Below are 16,045 nucleotides of genomic sequence, written 5' to 3' on the forward strand. Positions count from 1 at the left end.
TGTTGTCACGTGGTTGTACTGGAGTCGGCGGGAGATGGCCGGCGCTGTGCGTTCTCCGGCAACCTCGTGGGCTGTGGATGTGCCCGCTTCCTTGGAGGAACACGCTGTTAGGGTCTTACGAAGCGATGGTTTGACATCTTCCCTTGGCTAGGAAGTGTCATCTTTGTGCCGACATTTTCGTGCAGTGTTTTACAGTGAGTGTTCTGTGTTGTGTGTCTTTTGGGAAGTGTTGCGAACAGACATCATACTGTCGCTGGGTGTGACAGAAACCAGACTGTCGCCATGGTTTTTTATTTTTTAATGTGTGTCTACTATGTTACTTGTCTGATTCCTGTGTATTTTAATAGCATTGCCAACCCCTTTGCTTTATATTTTAACTTTCGACAATTTTCCGCCGTTTTGCAGTTTAAATCACCGTTTTGTCGTCTGCTTTTATTGTTCTTTTCTTCTTACGTTTTTAAAAAAGTCTGTAGGCTGCAGAGCAGCGTACTAAGCTGCTGCCAGCCCGCCTCCTTCGGGGCGAATCGAAATTCAATAAAGGGAAAAATAAAAAAAAATTGACATCTTCACAAAATCGCCCCAGTATCAAGAAACCAAGTTAAGTACGCTATTTACTGAGAGCGCTTAGTTAACTGTCATTGTGCTCGCTCTTGGTACAGTAAGACGTTGCGAGACGTGTGATGTTACGTTTGTTTTATTTTATTTGAGGCCTCTTACTAATCGTATGCTCTGCTTCCGCATAACGTCGATGTATTTGCAGATGTGTGTCCTTAAGGTATAGTCAGTATCGGTTCTCGTGAGCCAGTTCATTTCCCACTCTTAGTGTTTATCAAGTACTGTTCCACTTGAAGGAGGAGGAGGAGGAGGAGATTAGTGTTTAACGTCCCGTCGACAACGACGTCATTAGAGACGGAGCGCAAGCTCGGGTGATGGAAGGATTGGGAAGGAAATCGGCCGTGCACTTTCAAAGGAACCATCCCGGCATTTGCCTGAAGCGATTTAGGGAAATCACGGAAAACCTAAATCATGATGGCCGGAGACGGGATTGAACCGTCGTCCTCCCGAATGCGAGTCCAGTGTGCTGACCGCTGCGCTCCACTTGAAGGACTTGCGAGTCGAATTAGTTGTTGATTAGCCTTGATTTTATAGGGTTAATTTACTGGTCTATCTAAGATATTGAAGTTAAGAGAAGTTTCCTGCCTCCTGTTGTCGGGTTTGGTCTGTGTTTCAGTGAGCCGAGGCAGCGGCCAACCGAAGCGTAGTTTGGCTTACGGGTGGTGGGCTTGGCCTGAGCTCGTGTGTTCCTCTTCGGTAGCGTTTGCTTGGTTCACATTTTGGTGTCCTACTCGACGTGGGGTTGCAAATGGAGCTACGTCTTGGTTCGAAGTTAAGTGTTACTTCTCTCAGTCAGTTCCACCGTTCGTGCTTAACTTCGCCCTTGGGCCTTGCTTCGATTAGTACACATTTTCTGTTCTGTCTTAACTAGAGTTGCTTTGTTAAAGTTATGGTCATATTTTGCCTGAGTGGCGGTTCTTAATGTTTGGCTAATGGTTTATTACACTACTGGCCACTAAAATTGCTAAACCACGAAGACGACGTGCTACAACGCGAACTTTAACCGACACGGATAAGATGCTGTGATATGCAAATGATTAGCTTTTCAGAGCATTCTCACAAGGGTGGCGCCGGTGGCGACACCTACAACGTGCTGACATCAGGAAAGTTTCCAACCGATTTCTCATACACAAACAGCAGTTAACCGGCGTTGCCTGGTGAAACGTTGTTGTGATGCCTCCTCTAAGGAGAAGAAATGCGTACCATCACGTTTCCGACTTTGATAAAGGTCGGATTGTAGCCTATCCCGATTGCAGTTTATCGTATAGCGACATCGCTGCTCGCGTTGGTCGAGATCCAATGACTATTAGCAGAACATGGAATCGGTGGGTTCAGGAGGGTAATACGGAACGTCGTGCTGGATCCCAACGGCCTCGTATCACTAGCAGTCGAGATGACAGGCATCTTATCCGCATGGATGTAACGGATCGTGCAGCTACGTCTCGATCCCTGAGTCAACAGATAGGCTCGTTTGCAAGACAGCAACCATCTGCACGAACAGTTCGACGACGTTTGCAGCAGCATGGACTATCAGCTTGGAGACCGTGGCTGCGGTTACCCTTGACGCTGCACCACAGACAGGAGCACCTGCGATGGTGTACTCAACAACGAACCTGGGTGCACGAATGGCAAAATGTCATTTTTTTCGGATGAATCCAGGTTCTGTTTGCATCATCATGATGGTCGCATCCGTGTTTGGCGACATCGCGATGAACGCACATTGGAAGCGTGTATTCGTTATCGCCATACTGGCGTGTCACCTGGCTTGATGGTATGGGGTGCCATTGGTTACACGTCTCGGTCACCTCTTGTTCGCATTGACGGCACTTTGAACAGTGGACGTTACATTTCAGATGTGTTACGACCCGTGGCTCTACCCTTCATTCGATTCCTGCGAAACCCTACATTTCAGCAGGGTAATGCACGACCACACGTTGCAGGTCCTGTACGGGCCTTACTGGATACAGAAAATGTTCGACTGCTGCCCTGGCCAGCACATTCTCCAGGTCTCTCACCAATTGCAAACGTCTGGTCAATGGTGGCCGTGCAACTGGCTCGTCTCAATACGCCAGTCACTACTGTTGATGAACTGTGGTATCGTGTTGAAGCGGTATGGGCAGCTGTACCTGTACACGCCATCCAAACTCTGTTTGACTCAATGCCCAGGCGTATCAAGGCCTTTATTACGGCCAGAGGTGGTGGTTCTAGGTACTGATTTCTCAGGATCTATACACCCAAATTGCTTGAAACTGTAATCACATGTCAGTTCTAGTATAATATATTTGTCCAATGAATACCCGTTCATCATCTGCATTTCTTCTTGGTGTAGCAATTTTAATGCCCAGTAGTGTAACTTCGTTATGATTTCATGTAATGTAAGTCTCTTAAAAATAATCTTGTCCGAGTGACGCCTGTCAAACTTTATGTGGTTGTTTTGGGTAGCTAATAAACCAATTGGAATTGAAATGCTCGCTTTATCGGGTCATCCCTCCACTCCCTTTGATTTAAAGATTAAACAAATAGGTGTGAAGTAAAATCCCGTACCAGTTACAGTTAGTCGAAAAACTAATCGATTGTAACGCTCATCACATCTATACAGTCCTTGATAATGGGTGTGTAGCTCCAAAACGCGTTGTACAGTAATTACAAAACAAAAGCTTGTCTATAAAAATATGGTTGTCTCATGCTACAGCCATATATGAATCGAAGAATAGAGAGAGAACGGCTGCTAGTGGAAATTGAAATAAATCAACGGAAAAAGTTGAAAACTTGTGCCGGACCTGGGTTCGAACACGGATTTAGCGCTTCTGACGAGCGGTTGTCTTAATCGCTTCGGGAATCAGGGAACTGCTGAACTACTGAGGCTTATGTGCCGGGGCCGTGTCCGAATGGCCGAAGCGGTTAAGGCAATCGTTCATGCGAAATGCTAAATCAGGGTTCAAACCCAGGTGCGGCAAAAGTCTTCAACTTTTTCCGTTGACTTATTTCAATGTCCACTACCAGCTGTTGTCTCTACTTCGATTCATAAAAAAATTGTTACTGAAGACAGAATATTATTAATTCACAATCCCTACCCTGAATTTTAATCTCACGATCAGTCCACGACTTAACATCTTTTAACAAAAAGCAAATTAAATTGGAACCATTACATAGAAAATGTTCTGCCGAAGGCGAACCAAACACTCCGTTTTATTGGCAGAAGTCTTGGAGGATGGAGTAGGTCGTCCTTGCTGTGCGACGTGAGATCCTCATCAGGTAGGATTGACGGAGGACATCAAAAGAGTTCAAAGAAGGGCAGCGCGTTTCGTATTTTCGCGAAATGGGGATATGATACATGAGATGAGGTGGCGATCAGTGAAACGATGACGTCTGTCGTAGCAGCGAGATCTTTTTACAAAATTTCGGTCACCAACTTCCCTCCTCCGAGAGCGAAAACATTTTGTTGTCGCCCACCAGCGTAGATAGAAATTATTGTTGTGGTCTTCAGTCCTGAGACTGGTTTGATGCAGCTTTCCATACTACTCTATCCTGTGCAAGCTTCTTCATCTCCCAGTGCCTACTGCAACCTACAGCCTTCTGAATCTGCTTAGTGTACTCATCCCTTGGTCTCCCTCTACGATTTTTACCCTCCACGCTGCCCTCCAATGCTAAATTTGTGATCCCTTGATGCCTCAGAACATGTCCTACCAACCGGTCCCTTCTTCTTGTCAAGTTGTGCCACAAACTCCTCTTCTCCCCAATTCTATTCAATACCTCCTCATTAGTTATGTTATCTACCAATCTAATCTTCAGCATTATTCTGTAGCACCACATTTCGAAAGCTTCTATTCTCTTCTTGTCTATACTATTTATCGTCCATGTTTCACTTCCATACATGGCTACACTCCATACAAATACTTTCAGAAACTACTTCCTGACAAATCTATACTCGATGTTAACAAATTTCTCTTCTTCCGAAACGCTTTCGTTGCCATTGCCAGTCTATATTTTATATCCTCTCTACTTCGACCATCATCAGTTATTTTGCTCCCCAAATAGCAAAACTCATTTACTACTTTAAGTGTCTCATTTCCTAATCTAATTCCCTCAGCATCACCCGACTTAATTCGACTACAAGAGAGAAATTATAATCATGATAATCTAAGAGAAACCAGAGCTCGCAATGATAGATTTGGGTGTTCAGTTTTACTCACGCGCTGTTGTACAGTGGACAGGCCGACAAATATTCTGAAAGCAGTTCCACGATACTTGCGCCAAGCACGTAAGTGCGGTTGACAGAGCAGTCATGTAGATGTATTAGGCTGGCGCATAAGTTAGTAGCGTTTCTGTTTTGCATGCTGGTATTTCCATTGCTATGGATTTATTTATCGAGTGTTATTGTTTGTACGTAAAAATGGTTCAAATGGCTCTGAGCACTATGGGACTTGACTTCTGAGGTCATCAGTCCCCTAGAACCTAGAACTACTTAAACCTAACAAACCTAAGAACACCACATACATCAATGCCCGAGGCAGGATTAGAACCTGCGACCATAGCAGTTGCGCGGTTCGAGACTGTAGCGCCTAGAACCGCTCGTCCACTCCGGCCGGCTTTTATACGTAGTTTACTATTGCTGTTTGACTTTGTATGTATCATTTTGACATTTGGAGATAGTGAGTTGACATGTGTAGGCTAGAAGATGAGGTGGAGAAATCGGAACATCATTTAGCTACAATATAGCAGGTCAGCAAGTGGAATCAGTTAATTCCATAAATTATGTGGGAGTAGGCATTAGGACTGATTTAAAATGGAGTGACCATATAAAATTAATCTTCGCTAAAGCAGATGCCAGACTGAGATACATTGGAAGAATCCTAAGGAAATGCAGTCCGAAAACGAAGTAGGTTACAGTACACTTGTTCGCCCACTGCTTCAGTACTGCTCACCGGTGTGGGATCCGTACCAGATAGGGTTGATAGAAGAGATAGAGAAGATCCAACGGAGAGCAGCGCGCTTCTTTACAGGATCGTTTAGTAATCGCGAGAGCGTGACGGAGATGATAGATAAACTCCAGTGGAGGACTCTGCAGGAGAGACGCTCAGTAGCTCGGTACGGGCTTTTGTTGAAGTTTCGAAATGGCTCTGAGCACTATGGGACTTAACATCTATGGTCATCAGTCCCCTAGAACTTAGAACTACTTAAACCTAACTAACCTAAGGACATCACACAACACCCAGCCATCACGAGGCAGAGAAAATCCCTGACCCCGCCGGGAATCGAACCCGGGAACCCGGGCGTGGGAAGCGAGGACGCTACCGCACGACCACGAGATGCGGGCTGAAGTTTCGAGAACATACCTTCACCGAGGAGTCAAGCAGTATATTGCTCCCTCCTACGTATATCTCGCGAAGAGACCACGAGGACAAAATTAGCCCTGACAGAGGCATACCGACAATCCTACTTTCCACGAACAATACGAGACTGGAATAGAAGGGAGAACCGGTAGAGGTACTCAAGGTACCCTCCGCCACACACCGTCAGGTGGCTTGCGGAGTATGGATGTAGCTGTATATGTAGATATTCTTCTGTTTTGAGTTCAACAGAGGGGCGAAAGTAGCGCAAGCAGGGAGTAACATTCGTGCCTTGTCTGGGCACAACGCCATCGGATAGAGCAACGCAAGAACGTAATTTTCTCGTTTTAAGGAAGATCGTTTTGACACTAGTGACTCTCAGCGTTCACGAAGATCTTCGGCGTTTGAAGAAAATCGTGTAAACCCATTAATTCACTATATGACACGTCAGTGTACTGGACAACTGACAGTTGTGATGTGGTGTAATCATTCCACTGCCATGCGACAATTTCGTGCAGTGGGTATGGTTCAAAAATCGGTTGTATGGGTACCGTATGCTCTGAGCCAAAAATCAGAAAAATCTGTGGGTGGTCACGTCAGCTTCTCTGCTTGTTCGTCATCAATTGCCTCGTGAACAGCGCCGGCTGTTTCTATCCTGTACCGTTACTGGTGACGAGAAGTGGTAACGTAAGGAAAACAATCGAATACTTGAGCGCAAATAAAGCAGCAACTCCCCGTACAAATAGCTGCGCGCATGCACAAAAGGTAATTTATGCATCTGGTGGGAGAGCGAGGATGCGGTGTACTACGAATCGCTTCCACGAGATGTAACCATCGCTGCTGACATTTATTGTCAACAGCTGAGACGTCTCACAGACACAGTCCAAGAACAGCGACCAGAGAGACTGCACGAAGCGTTGCTACTCTACGATAGCGCCCTCGCGCTTTCTGCTACACGGTCAAAAAAACCCATGCAGGAGTTCGGCTGGTAAGTGATTCCACACCCATCTTATTCTCCAGATTTTGCGTCCTCAGCTATTCACCTATTACGCTCTCTATCGAACAGCCAGCAGAAAACTTCCTTTCCGAATGAAAATGCCCTCCGAACGTGGCTCCACAAGTACTTCGTCTCAAAACTACGTGGTTTCTACAGTCGCGCAATCAGTGCTGTGGCAGACTGTTGTAAATAGTGAAGGGGAATGTATTGTTGATGACAAAAGTCTCGGTTATGTGTATCTGTTGTGTTCATTAAACTTATGGGAAAAACGCTACGAACGTATGCACTAAGCCAATAGATGCAGGTTGTGTTGGTGTAGCCGAAGTATGTACGGGGTGCTTAAAAAATGATCGGTATGTTTGAAACGGCAATAAAAACTAAACGAGCAGCGATAGAAATACACCGTTTGTTGCAATATGCTTGGGACAACAGTACATTTTCAGGCAGACAAACTTTCGAAATTACAGTAGTTACAATTTTCAACAACAGATGGCGCTGCAGTCTGGGAAACTCTATAGTACGATATTTTCCACATATCCACCATGCGTAGCAATAATATGGCGTAGTCTCTGAATGAAATTACCCGAAACCTTTGACAACGTGTCTGGCGGAATGGCTTCACATGCAGATGAGATGTACTGCTTCAGCTGTTCAATTGTTTCTGGATTCTGGCGGTACACCTGGTCTTTCACGTGTCCCCACAGAAAGAAGTCACAGGGGTTCATGTCTGGCGAATAGGGAGGCCAATCCACGCCGCCTCCTGTATGTTTCGGATAGCCCAAAGCAATCACACGATCATCGAAATATTCATTCAGGAAATTAAAGACGTCGGCCGTGCGATGTGGCCGGGCACCATCTTGCATAAACCACGAGGTGTTCGCAGTGTCGTCTAAGGCAGTTTGTGCCGCCACAAATTCACGAAGAATGTCCAGATAGCGTGATGCAGTAATCGTTTCGGATCTGAAAAATGGGCCAATGATTCCTTTGGAAGAAATGGCGGCCCAGACCAGTACTTTTTGAGGATGCAGGGACGATGGGACTGCAACATGGGGCTTTTCGGTTCCCCATATGCGCCAGTTCTGTTTATTGACGAAGCCGTCCAGGTAAAAATAAGCTTCGTCAGTAAGCCAAATGCTGCCCACATGCATATCGCCGTCATCAATCCTGTGCACTATATCATTAGCGAATGTCTCTCGTGGAGCAATGGTAGTGGCGCTGAGGGGTTGCCGCGTTTGAATTTTGTACGGATAGAGGTGTAAACTCTGGCGCATGAGACGATACGTGGACGTTGGCGTCATTTGGACCGCAGCTGCAACACGGCGAACGGAAACCCGAGGCCGCTGTCGGATCACCTGCTGAACTAGCTGCGCGTTGCCCTCTGTGGTTGTCGTACGCGGTCGCCCTACCTTTCCAGCACGTTCATCCGTCACGTTCCCAGTCCGTTGAAATTTTTCAAACAGATCCTTTATTGTATCGCTTTTCGGTCCTTTGGTTACATTAAACCTCCGTTGAAAACTTCGTCTTGTTGCAACAACACTGTGTTCTAGGCGGTGGAATTCCAACACCAGAAATATCCTCTGTTCTAAGGAATAAACCATGGTGTCTACAGCACACTTGCACGTTGTGAACAGCAGACGCTTACAGCAGAAAGACGACGTACAGAATGGCGCACCCACAGACTGCGTTGTCTTCTATATCTTTCACATCACTTGCAGCGCCATCTGTTGTTGAAAATTGTAACTACTGTAATTTCGAAAGTTTGTCCGCTTGAAAATGTACTGTTGTCCCAAGCATATTGCAACAAACGGTGTATTTATATCGTTGCTCGTTTAGTTTTTATTGCCGTTTCAAATATACCGGTCATTTTTGAAACACCCTGTATGTGGTATGCTGGTTGACAAGCAGATTCCCTGATAATCTTAGAGGCTAGTCACTAGATTGCCCACGAGGAAGTGAGCAACGCACTTACCCGTCAGCAGCAGACGTAGCGGCGTGGCTCTCCGACCTTGCACTGCGCGTGTGACTGTGGTAAGTAGCGGCTCTGTAAGTGCTCGCCCGTTATCGCCCGCTGAGATACGACACGGGACAGATAAAGCGGCCGCCCGCTCCTTGGCGTTCCTCCTGCCTTTGCCTACAACGCAGTCAAACACACACACAGCAGGGAGCTGCTTTATTCCGGAAGACACATGGGTCAGAAACAAGCTTCTGTAATACTTCGTGATCCGAGGACCAGCTCTCCTACGGAGAAGATGAAAGAAAAGACATTTTTATGTGACAGCTCGTTGTAATGACTGTCGAAGTAATGGCCTTCAGAATTCACAAAATACGCTGTCCGATCAAAAGTTCACGGACACCTGTTAGTCCACATTCACGTGCGTTCTATATATGCAGAATGAAGCGAAGAATAAAAATTTGCACCTAGACTGGGATTCGAACCCGGGTCTTCCGCTCAGTGGACAGATGCGCTAAGCAGTACGCGATCCTGGCGCACTGGTTTAGTAGAAATTCACATACCCTAGATGACCTCCCTGCTCAATTCACATTGCTATTCACACGGAGGCCCACTCGGTCGCTTCAGTCTGCACATACGCGTCATAAACGTGTGACACTTAAGAAAAGGTCTCTGGAACCATGTAGTTTGATTTTAAAATGGGTTCTGTCCATCCTTCGCCTGCATGGTGACCTCAAGTCTGCTGTAGACACTTTCAGTAGTGCGGCTGAATGTCTGTGGAGGAATGTCAGACCATATTTCCCGAAGGGGCTGGACCTCGAAAGGTAGTGATGGATGCTGGGGTCTGCAACTCATCTCAAATATACTCCGTTGGGTTCAGTTCAGGACTCTGAACACACCAGCCCACGGAGGAAGATGTGTTACGGTATGGACAAGTTCCTCGTGGTTAGATTGTGGTCCCCTTTTTGCAGTTAGGGAAGGCTAAGGGCAGCAGAATAGGAATACATGTTACAGCATTGCGTGCTAACTAGAGTAGAGGAACAGACCAGAAACGACGATTGTTCTTACCAGTACGGGTGTGCATCCTGTCACCCACTGAGGTGACTGAAGTCGTGGGACAGCGATACGCACGTATACAGATCACGCGAATTCTTTACAGACGAATGGAAAAAGTAGTAGAAGCCGACCTCACGGAAGATGTTTGGATTCCGTAGAAATGTTGGAACACGTGAGGCAATACTGACCCTACGACTTATAGTAGAAGAAAGATTAACGAAAGGCAAACCCACGTTTCCAGCATTTGTAGACTTAGAGAAAGCTTTTGACAATGTTGATTGGAATACTCTCTTTCAAATTCTGAAGGTGGCAGGGGTAAAATACAGGGAGCGAAAGGCTATTTACAATTTGTACAGAAACCAGATGGCAGTTATAAGAGTCGAGGGGGCATGAAAGGGAAGCAGTGGTTAGGAAGGGAGTGAGACAGGGTTGTAGCCTCTCCCCGATGTTATTCAATCTGTATATTGAGCAAGCAATAAAGGAAACAAAAGAAAAGTTCGGAGTGGAAATCCATGGAGAAGAAATAAAATCTTTGAGGTTCGCCGATGACACTGTAATTCGGTCAGAGACAGCAAAGGACTTGGAAGAGCAGTTGAACGGAATGGACAGTGTATTGAAAGGAGGATATAAGATGAACATCAACAAAAGCAAAACGACGATAATGGAATGTAGTCGAATTAAGTCGGGTGATGCTGAGGGAATTAGATTAGGAAATGAAACACTTGAAGTAGTAAAGGAGTTTTGCTATTTGGGGAGCAAAATAACTGATGATGGTCGAAGTAGAGAGGATATAAAATGTAGACTGGCAATGGCAAGGAAAGCGTTTCTGAAGAAGAGAAATTTGTTAACGTCGAGTATAGCTTTAAATGTCAGGAAGTCGTTTCTGAAAGTATTTGTATGGGGTGTAGCCATGAATGGAAGTGAAATGTGGACGATGAATAGTTTGGACAAGAAGAGAATAGAAGCTTTCGAAATGTGGTGCTACAGAAGAATGCTGAAGATTAGATGGGTAGATCACATAACTAATGAGGAGGTATGGAATAGAATTGGGGAAAAGAGGAGCTTGTGGCACAACTTGACTAGAAGAAGGGATCGGTTGGTAGGACACGTTCTGAGACATCGAGGGATCGCCTATTTAGTATTGGAGCGTAGCGTGGAGGGTAAAAATCGTAGAGGGAGACCAAGAGATGAATACACTAAACAGATCCAGAAGGATGTAGGCTGCAGTAGGTACTGGGAGATGAAGAAGCTTGCACAGGATAGAGTAGCATGGAGAGCTGAATCAAACCAGTCTCAGGACTGAAGACCACAACAACAACATATTTAATACATACTCGAGGCAATAGTGTATTTATTTCTGACTGCATATAATTGATTGTAAATATAATGAAAATATTGTGAATTGCTGGGTAATAGCCAAGGGAATTTTCTTTAAATGTATCGATAGCAACGACGAAATGAGAGTAGGTATGCCGTTGTTTATTTTTGCGTATGGAGTCTCTGTCGCGTTGCGAGGCAGGGCAGCTTGAGTTGTAAAAGAGTGCGGAAGTGCGGTGTGCAGCATGTCCCGTAGTTACCCCCGGCTCTGGGGACGACTCGGGGTTCCCACCTGGCAGCAGCAGCAGCTCAACATTGTCATTCCCACAGCTACAACACTGTAAGACTGTCAATAGAAAAATTATAAACTTACGTAGGCATTACTCACCGACATTTCTTCCACAAAGTATGACTAACTTTAATAACAACACGCAATAGTTAAAACTTGTTGGGCACCTCTGTTGACAGTCGTCAGACATTATTACCAGGCAAGGTCCCTTTCCTTTCCATGCAATCACCGAGTGTGGTAACAGTATGAAAACTGATTAACTGTTTACTGCCAGTGTTGTGTGTTTCCTAATGACCAGTTTCAGTCTAAATTTTCTGCCCCAGTAACTGCTCGTTCTTGTATTGTATAACAGAGGCTTAACTAACTTGCACTTTTAAGTATTAATTTCATTCACTTAAAGTAACGTAAAATATCACTGGCAACACTAATAACCACAGGTACAGCACAAATTAAGAGTGCACATTTCATTTATTCTGTATTTTGCTTAGCGAGTGACTTCTGCTGGCTTGGTATGAGTCTTGTTGTTGTTGTACTAAACGTAAAATCAGTTGCTCGTTTGCTTAAAGTAAACTTAATGCAATGTTTCAATAATCGAAAGTGAATTGCTTACCTCTTTCTAAATTTTGGATAAAGTTATACTGAGGTTACTGAAAGTAATTTTCTTTAATAACAAAGTTTTAGTTACCTTTATTTAACCGGTAAATCCAGTCAATTTTACTTCCAAAATTTAGTATCTCAGAATAAGTAACAGCAAACTCAGTGCTTTTTGATTACTTTCTCGTGAACTGGTGTGCTGTGAAAAAGCGTGACAACCTTCTGTTGCCACGCCAGTGATTACTGCCTAAATTTCTTTGCCATTACCTTTATTACGAGTCTGGAATTCATTGTCCTAGCGGCCTGGCGACCGTTTAATTATCCCCTTTTTAGCTAATCAGTGTTTTCTTTCTATTATCAGTAATTTTTTTAAGAAACATTACGTGGTATCCTTTTTCCCCCTGTGTGGTTCGTGAGAGATTGCAGTATATTCAACCCATTTCAAAATTATCATCAGTATTTAGATTCGGTACGGTCTGTTGTACACTATCCTCCAAATAACCGGTGTTATTTTCCTTCTATAACGATAGCCTTACTCACTGTATAATTTCATTAAGCATACGCGATCGCGGTCAGTTATATCGCAATCCAGTAAGCCGATTAGGAAGGGAGAGGTTACAAGTCGATGATGTCAATCGAGAGTGGATGAGGGGAAAGGGCATAGACGAGGAAACGTACAAAACAATTAATGCAAAGTGAGACAAGAGAGTCAGCTAAGGAGATAAAGAAGAGAGACAGCGGCAGTGATGAAATGGATCCGATATGCAGAGGCAGAGAAGAAATTTTTTCAGTATGTGTTCAGTGGTTTTTTAGTGTCTGCTTCACAATATTTACCTGGTCATTAACTAGCTGTGTATGGTATGTCTACTGGAGGATCAGATCGTCGCCCATTTGAGCGTGGGACGTAAGGAACACATTCTGCCACGACCACGCGGAGACAAATCCACCGTATGCTGACGTCTACGTATAGTTTGTTTCAAATGGCGATAATGCAGATTTCCACATCCACAACTCATGTGGTTGTTCGCAGTTGCAGGATCGAGCAACCACTTTCATATTAGGGAAGCAAAAACTTTGTGTAACATTTGTTTATTCGGCTCCTAAAATAACAACAACAGTAGTCAAATGTATCAACTATAGCAATGCATCATTGTTACTAATTTCTTACTGACCAAAAACAGTTCAACGCCATCTTGGAAATACAGGTTTATGAGGTACAAATGTAGATATTTTCTGTGTGGCACCTTAATATGTACACACATCCGTGTGTCGGTTGTTTTTTTTTTCCCTGTATCGAAGAGTCTTCCCACAAACACGTCACAAACTTTACTACGTGAGGTTTTCTGCACAGATGCAACAGCGCCACTAAGACTAACGGTTTGGCATCCACACGTCCACACTTCAACACCTGGGATGCTGCCCAGGGGAAAATAAACATTAATGATCGGCTCTTGCCACATGTACTTGTAGGTACTAATCAGCCTAAAAACATATGACTCGTAATAGATGTAGTAATTAGTCTGCAAACGATGTAAATACTGATGTAATATTGTTCATTACACTGTCCTCAGTCAGCAATAGAAATATCGGCCCTTATGCGCGTTGCGCCCTGTACACGCAGACGTCTAGCTGCCGGTAGCGTGCCAACATTCTCGAGACAAAAAGTGCCCCACACAACTGCCCAGGCGCTACCGCAACCCATAAGCTGACGCTGTTACTTTGATCCTAGTGCTTGGTATAGAGAGTGCCATCTAAAAATGCGTGTGTCATAATTACAATGTGTCTTACGAATCAAATTAAGCAGGACATAAATGTATGTTGATGGCCGTTTGAAAGGTGGTTCAATATATCCAAACGACATTGTGCAAATACTGTTTATAATTTCTTTTTTACTGAAACGGGTGGTAATGACTTCGAAAGGATTAAAATCATACAAAAATCAAAATTATTAGGAAAGTACCAGAACAAAAATCAAACAGAATGCTATTGTGATATACATCAAATTATTGTGTTCAGTCAGAGGATTAGGAAACTGAAATCGGCATCTGTTGAGGTAAAGCATTGCAAAACTCACTGATCTATATTTATCTGTGAGGGGCATTCAGTAACTAATGCAACACAATTCTCTTCTGAAACTAGGTTGGCTTATTCAGGATTCCAATGCACGACATCATTCCCCACTCTTTTCGCTGCAGAACCTACTTCTTCTGCATAATCTCTGGTCAGTGCGACGGACTTAAATCACCTTATTGGGAGGACCTGTATGCCCACGTGGTACCTTTCTACTGGTCGACGTCGGTCCCAGCGTCCTGCTGCACCAACCACCTCCACATCATCCACGTGGAGTGCACTCTTCGTTGGGCAAAACAGACGGAAGTCGGAAGGTGCGAGAGTCAGCCCTTAGGGTGCATAAGGGAGAACAGTCCAGTGGAGTTTTGTGGGCTCTTCTCGGATGTATGAGGCCTTGCGTTGCCATGGAAAAGGAGAAGATCACTAGCATTTTCGTAGTGACGAACAAGCTGCAGTCGTTCCTTCAGTTTCCTGAGGGCAGCACAGCACACCTCTGAGTTGACCGTTGCACCACCAAACACAATAACCCCTTCAGAGTCGCAGAAGGCCGTCGCCGTGACTACACCAGCTGAGGGTGCGACTCTGAACTTTTCCTTCACAGGTGAAATGGTGAGGCGTCACTGCATGGGTTGCCGTTCTGTTTCCGGTTCGAAGTGATGAACGCATCTCCCATCGCCTGTGACGATGTTCGACGAAAAATTCTCACTGTCACCCTCGCAACGACCGAGGAATTCCACACAGATGATTCTTCCTCGCTGTTTATGGTATTCTGTCAGGCAGTCATGTATCCAGTGGGCACACACATTTGAGTACCCCAACTGCTGGGCGAGTGTGTCAGTAGCAGCAACCAAGGTGTCCGAGTGTAATACGTCGATCAGCTCGAATGAGAGTGTCCTCATGTTCCAACACTGCAGGAGTCACAGCTGCTGCGTACTGCTGGGCGACACGTGGGACATCGGACAGGCTTTCGCGACCTTGTTGCGACGATGACAGACGCCTTGCCCAACGACTCGCCGTGCTTTTGTTCACTGCCAGGTCTCCGCAGACATTCTGCAAGCGCCTACGAATATCTGCGACGCTCTGGTTTCCCGCAAAAAGAATCTGTGTAAGCTCTCTGCTTGGAACACGCCTCCTTTACAGACGCCATTTTGAAGGCTACGTATAGAGCTGCCATCTATTGGAACTTCATGAAACTATAGGTGCTGAAGCGGGAATATTCCACGATGTCCCACAATACATTCCTCACTTTTTTAACCAAAATTGGCCGAGAAAAAAGTGTTGCATTACCCATTGAACGCCCTTCGTATGTTGAAATATATCAGCTGCTGTAAACGTCTTTTTTAAAAATAATTGCCAATATTAAGATGTGCAGCGTTATCATATCAGACTTTATAGGATGGATGCTGTCCCCGCCACAAAACCTATTACGTCACAGCGAATAAGGGATGGTTCTGAGTTCCTGTACATCTTGATAATCCTGCGGGTAATTTCTAAAACACAAACCGAATTTGAAAGCTTGAAACAAACGAGAAAAGCTGCAAAGAAAAGTAAGTAATAAGATCAATGTGGAAAGGGATGGATAATTCCAGGCAGTCATGTTACATCAGAACCAACTTTAATTACGCAAAATTAAGGTTATGACGAACAAAGCACTCTCCGTTCGTAATAATCTATTTGGAGCAGATTGATCGCTCACAATCGACCTCAGATTCTTGAAAATCAGGGCTAGTTGAAAGGAATTATTTGACAATACGCTTTAGCAGCCGACGATCGAACCGTATTGTAGTACCTTCCCAGAACTTTTGCCCACTCACTGTATGTGGCGA

General features: G+C 44.8%; 1 protein-coding gene across 1 annotated transcript in view; it reads right to left on the reverse strand.

The window, feature by feature from the left end:
• LOC124718846 (juvenile hormone epoxide hydrolase 1-like) overlaps positions 1–8,969 on the reverse strand; it is a 79,682-nt gene extending 70,713 nt beyond the window's left edge. The window contains exon 1 of the mRNA XM_047244470.1: positions 8,912–8,969. The gene's annotated coding sequence lies outside the window, so the exon portion shown is untranslated. The remainder of the gene's footprint in view (positions 1–8,911) is intronic.
• Between the last annotated feature and the right edge of the window lie 7,076 nt (positions 8,970–16,045).

Source organism: Schistocerca piceifrons, chromosome 10 (genome assembly GCF_021461385.2).
Source record: "Schistocerca piceifrons isolate TAMUIC-IGC-003096 chromosome 10, iqSchPice1.1, whole genome shotgun sequence".
NCBI classification, from domain to species: Eukaryota; Metazoa; Arthropoda; class Insecta; order Orthoptera; family Acrididae; genus Schistocerca; species Schistocerca piceifrons.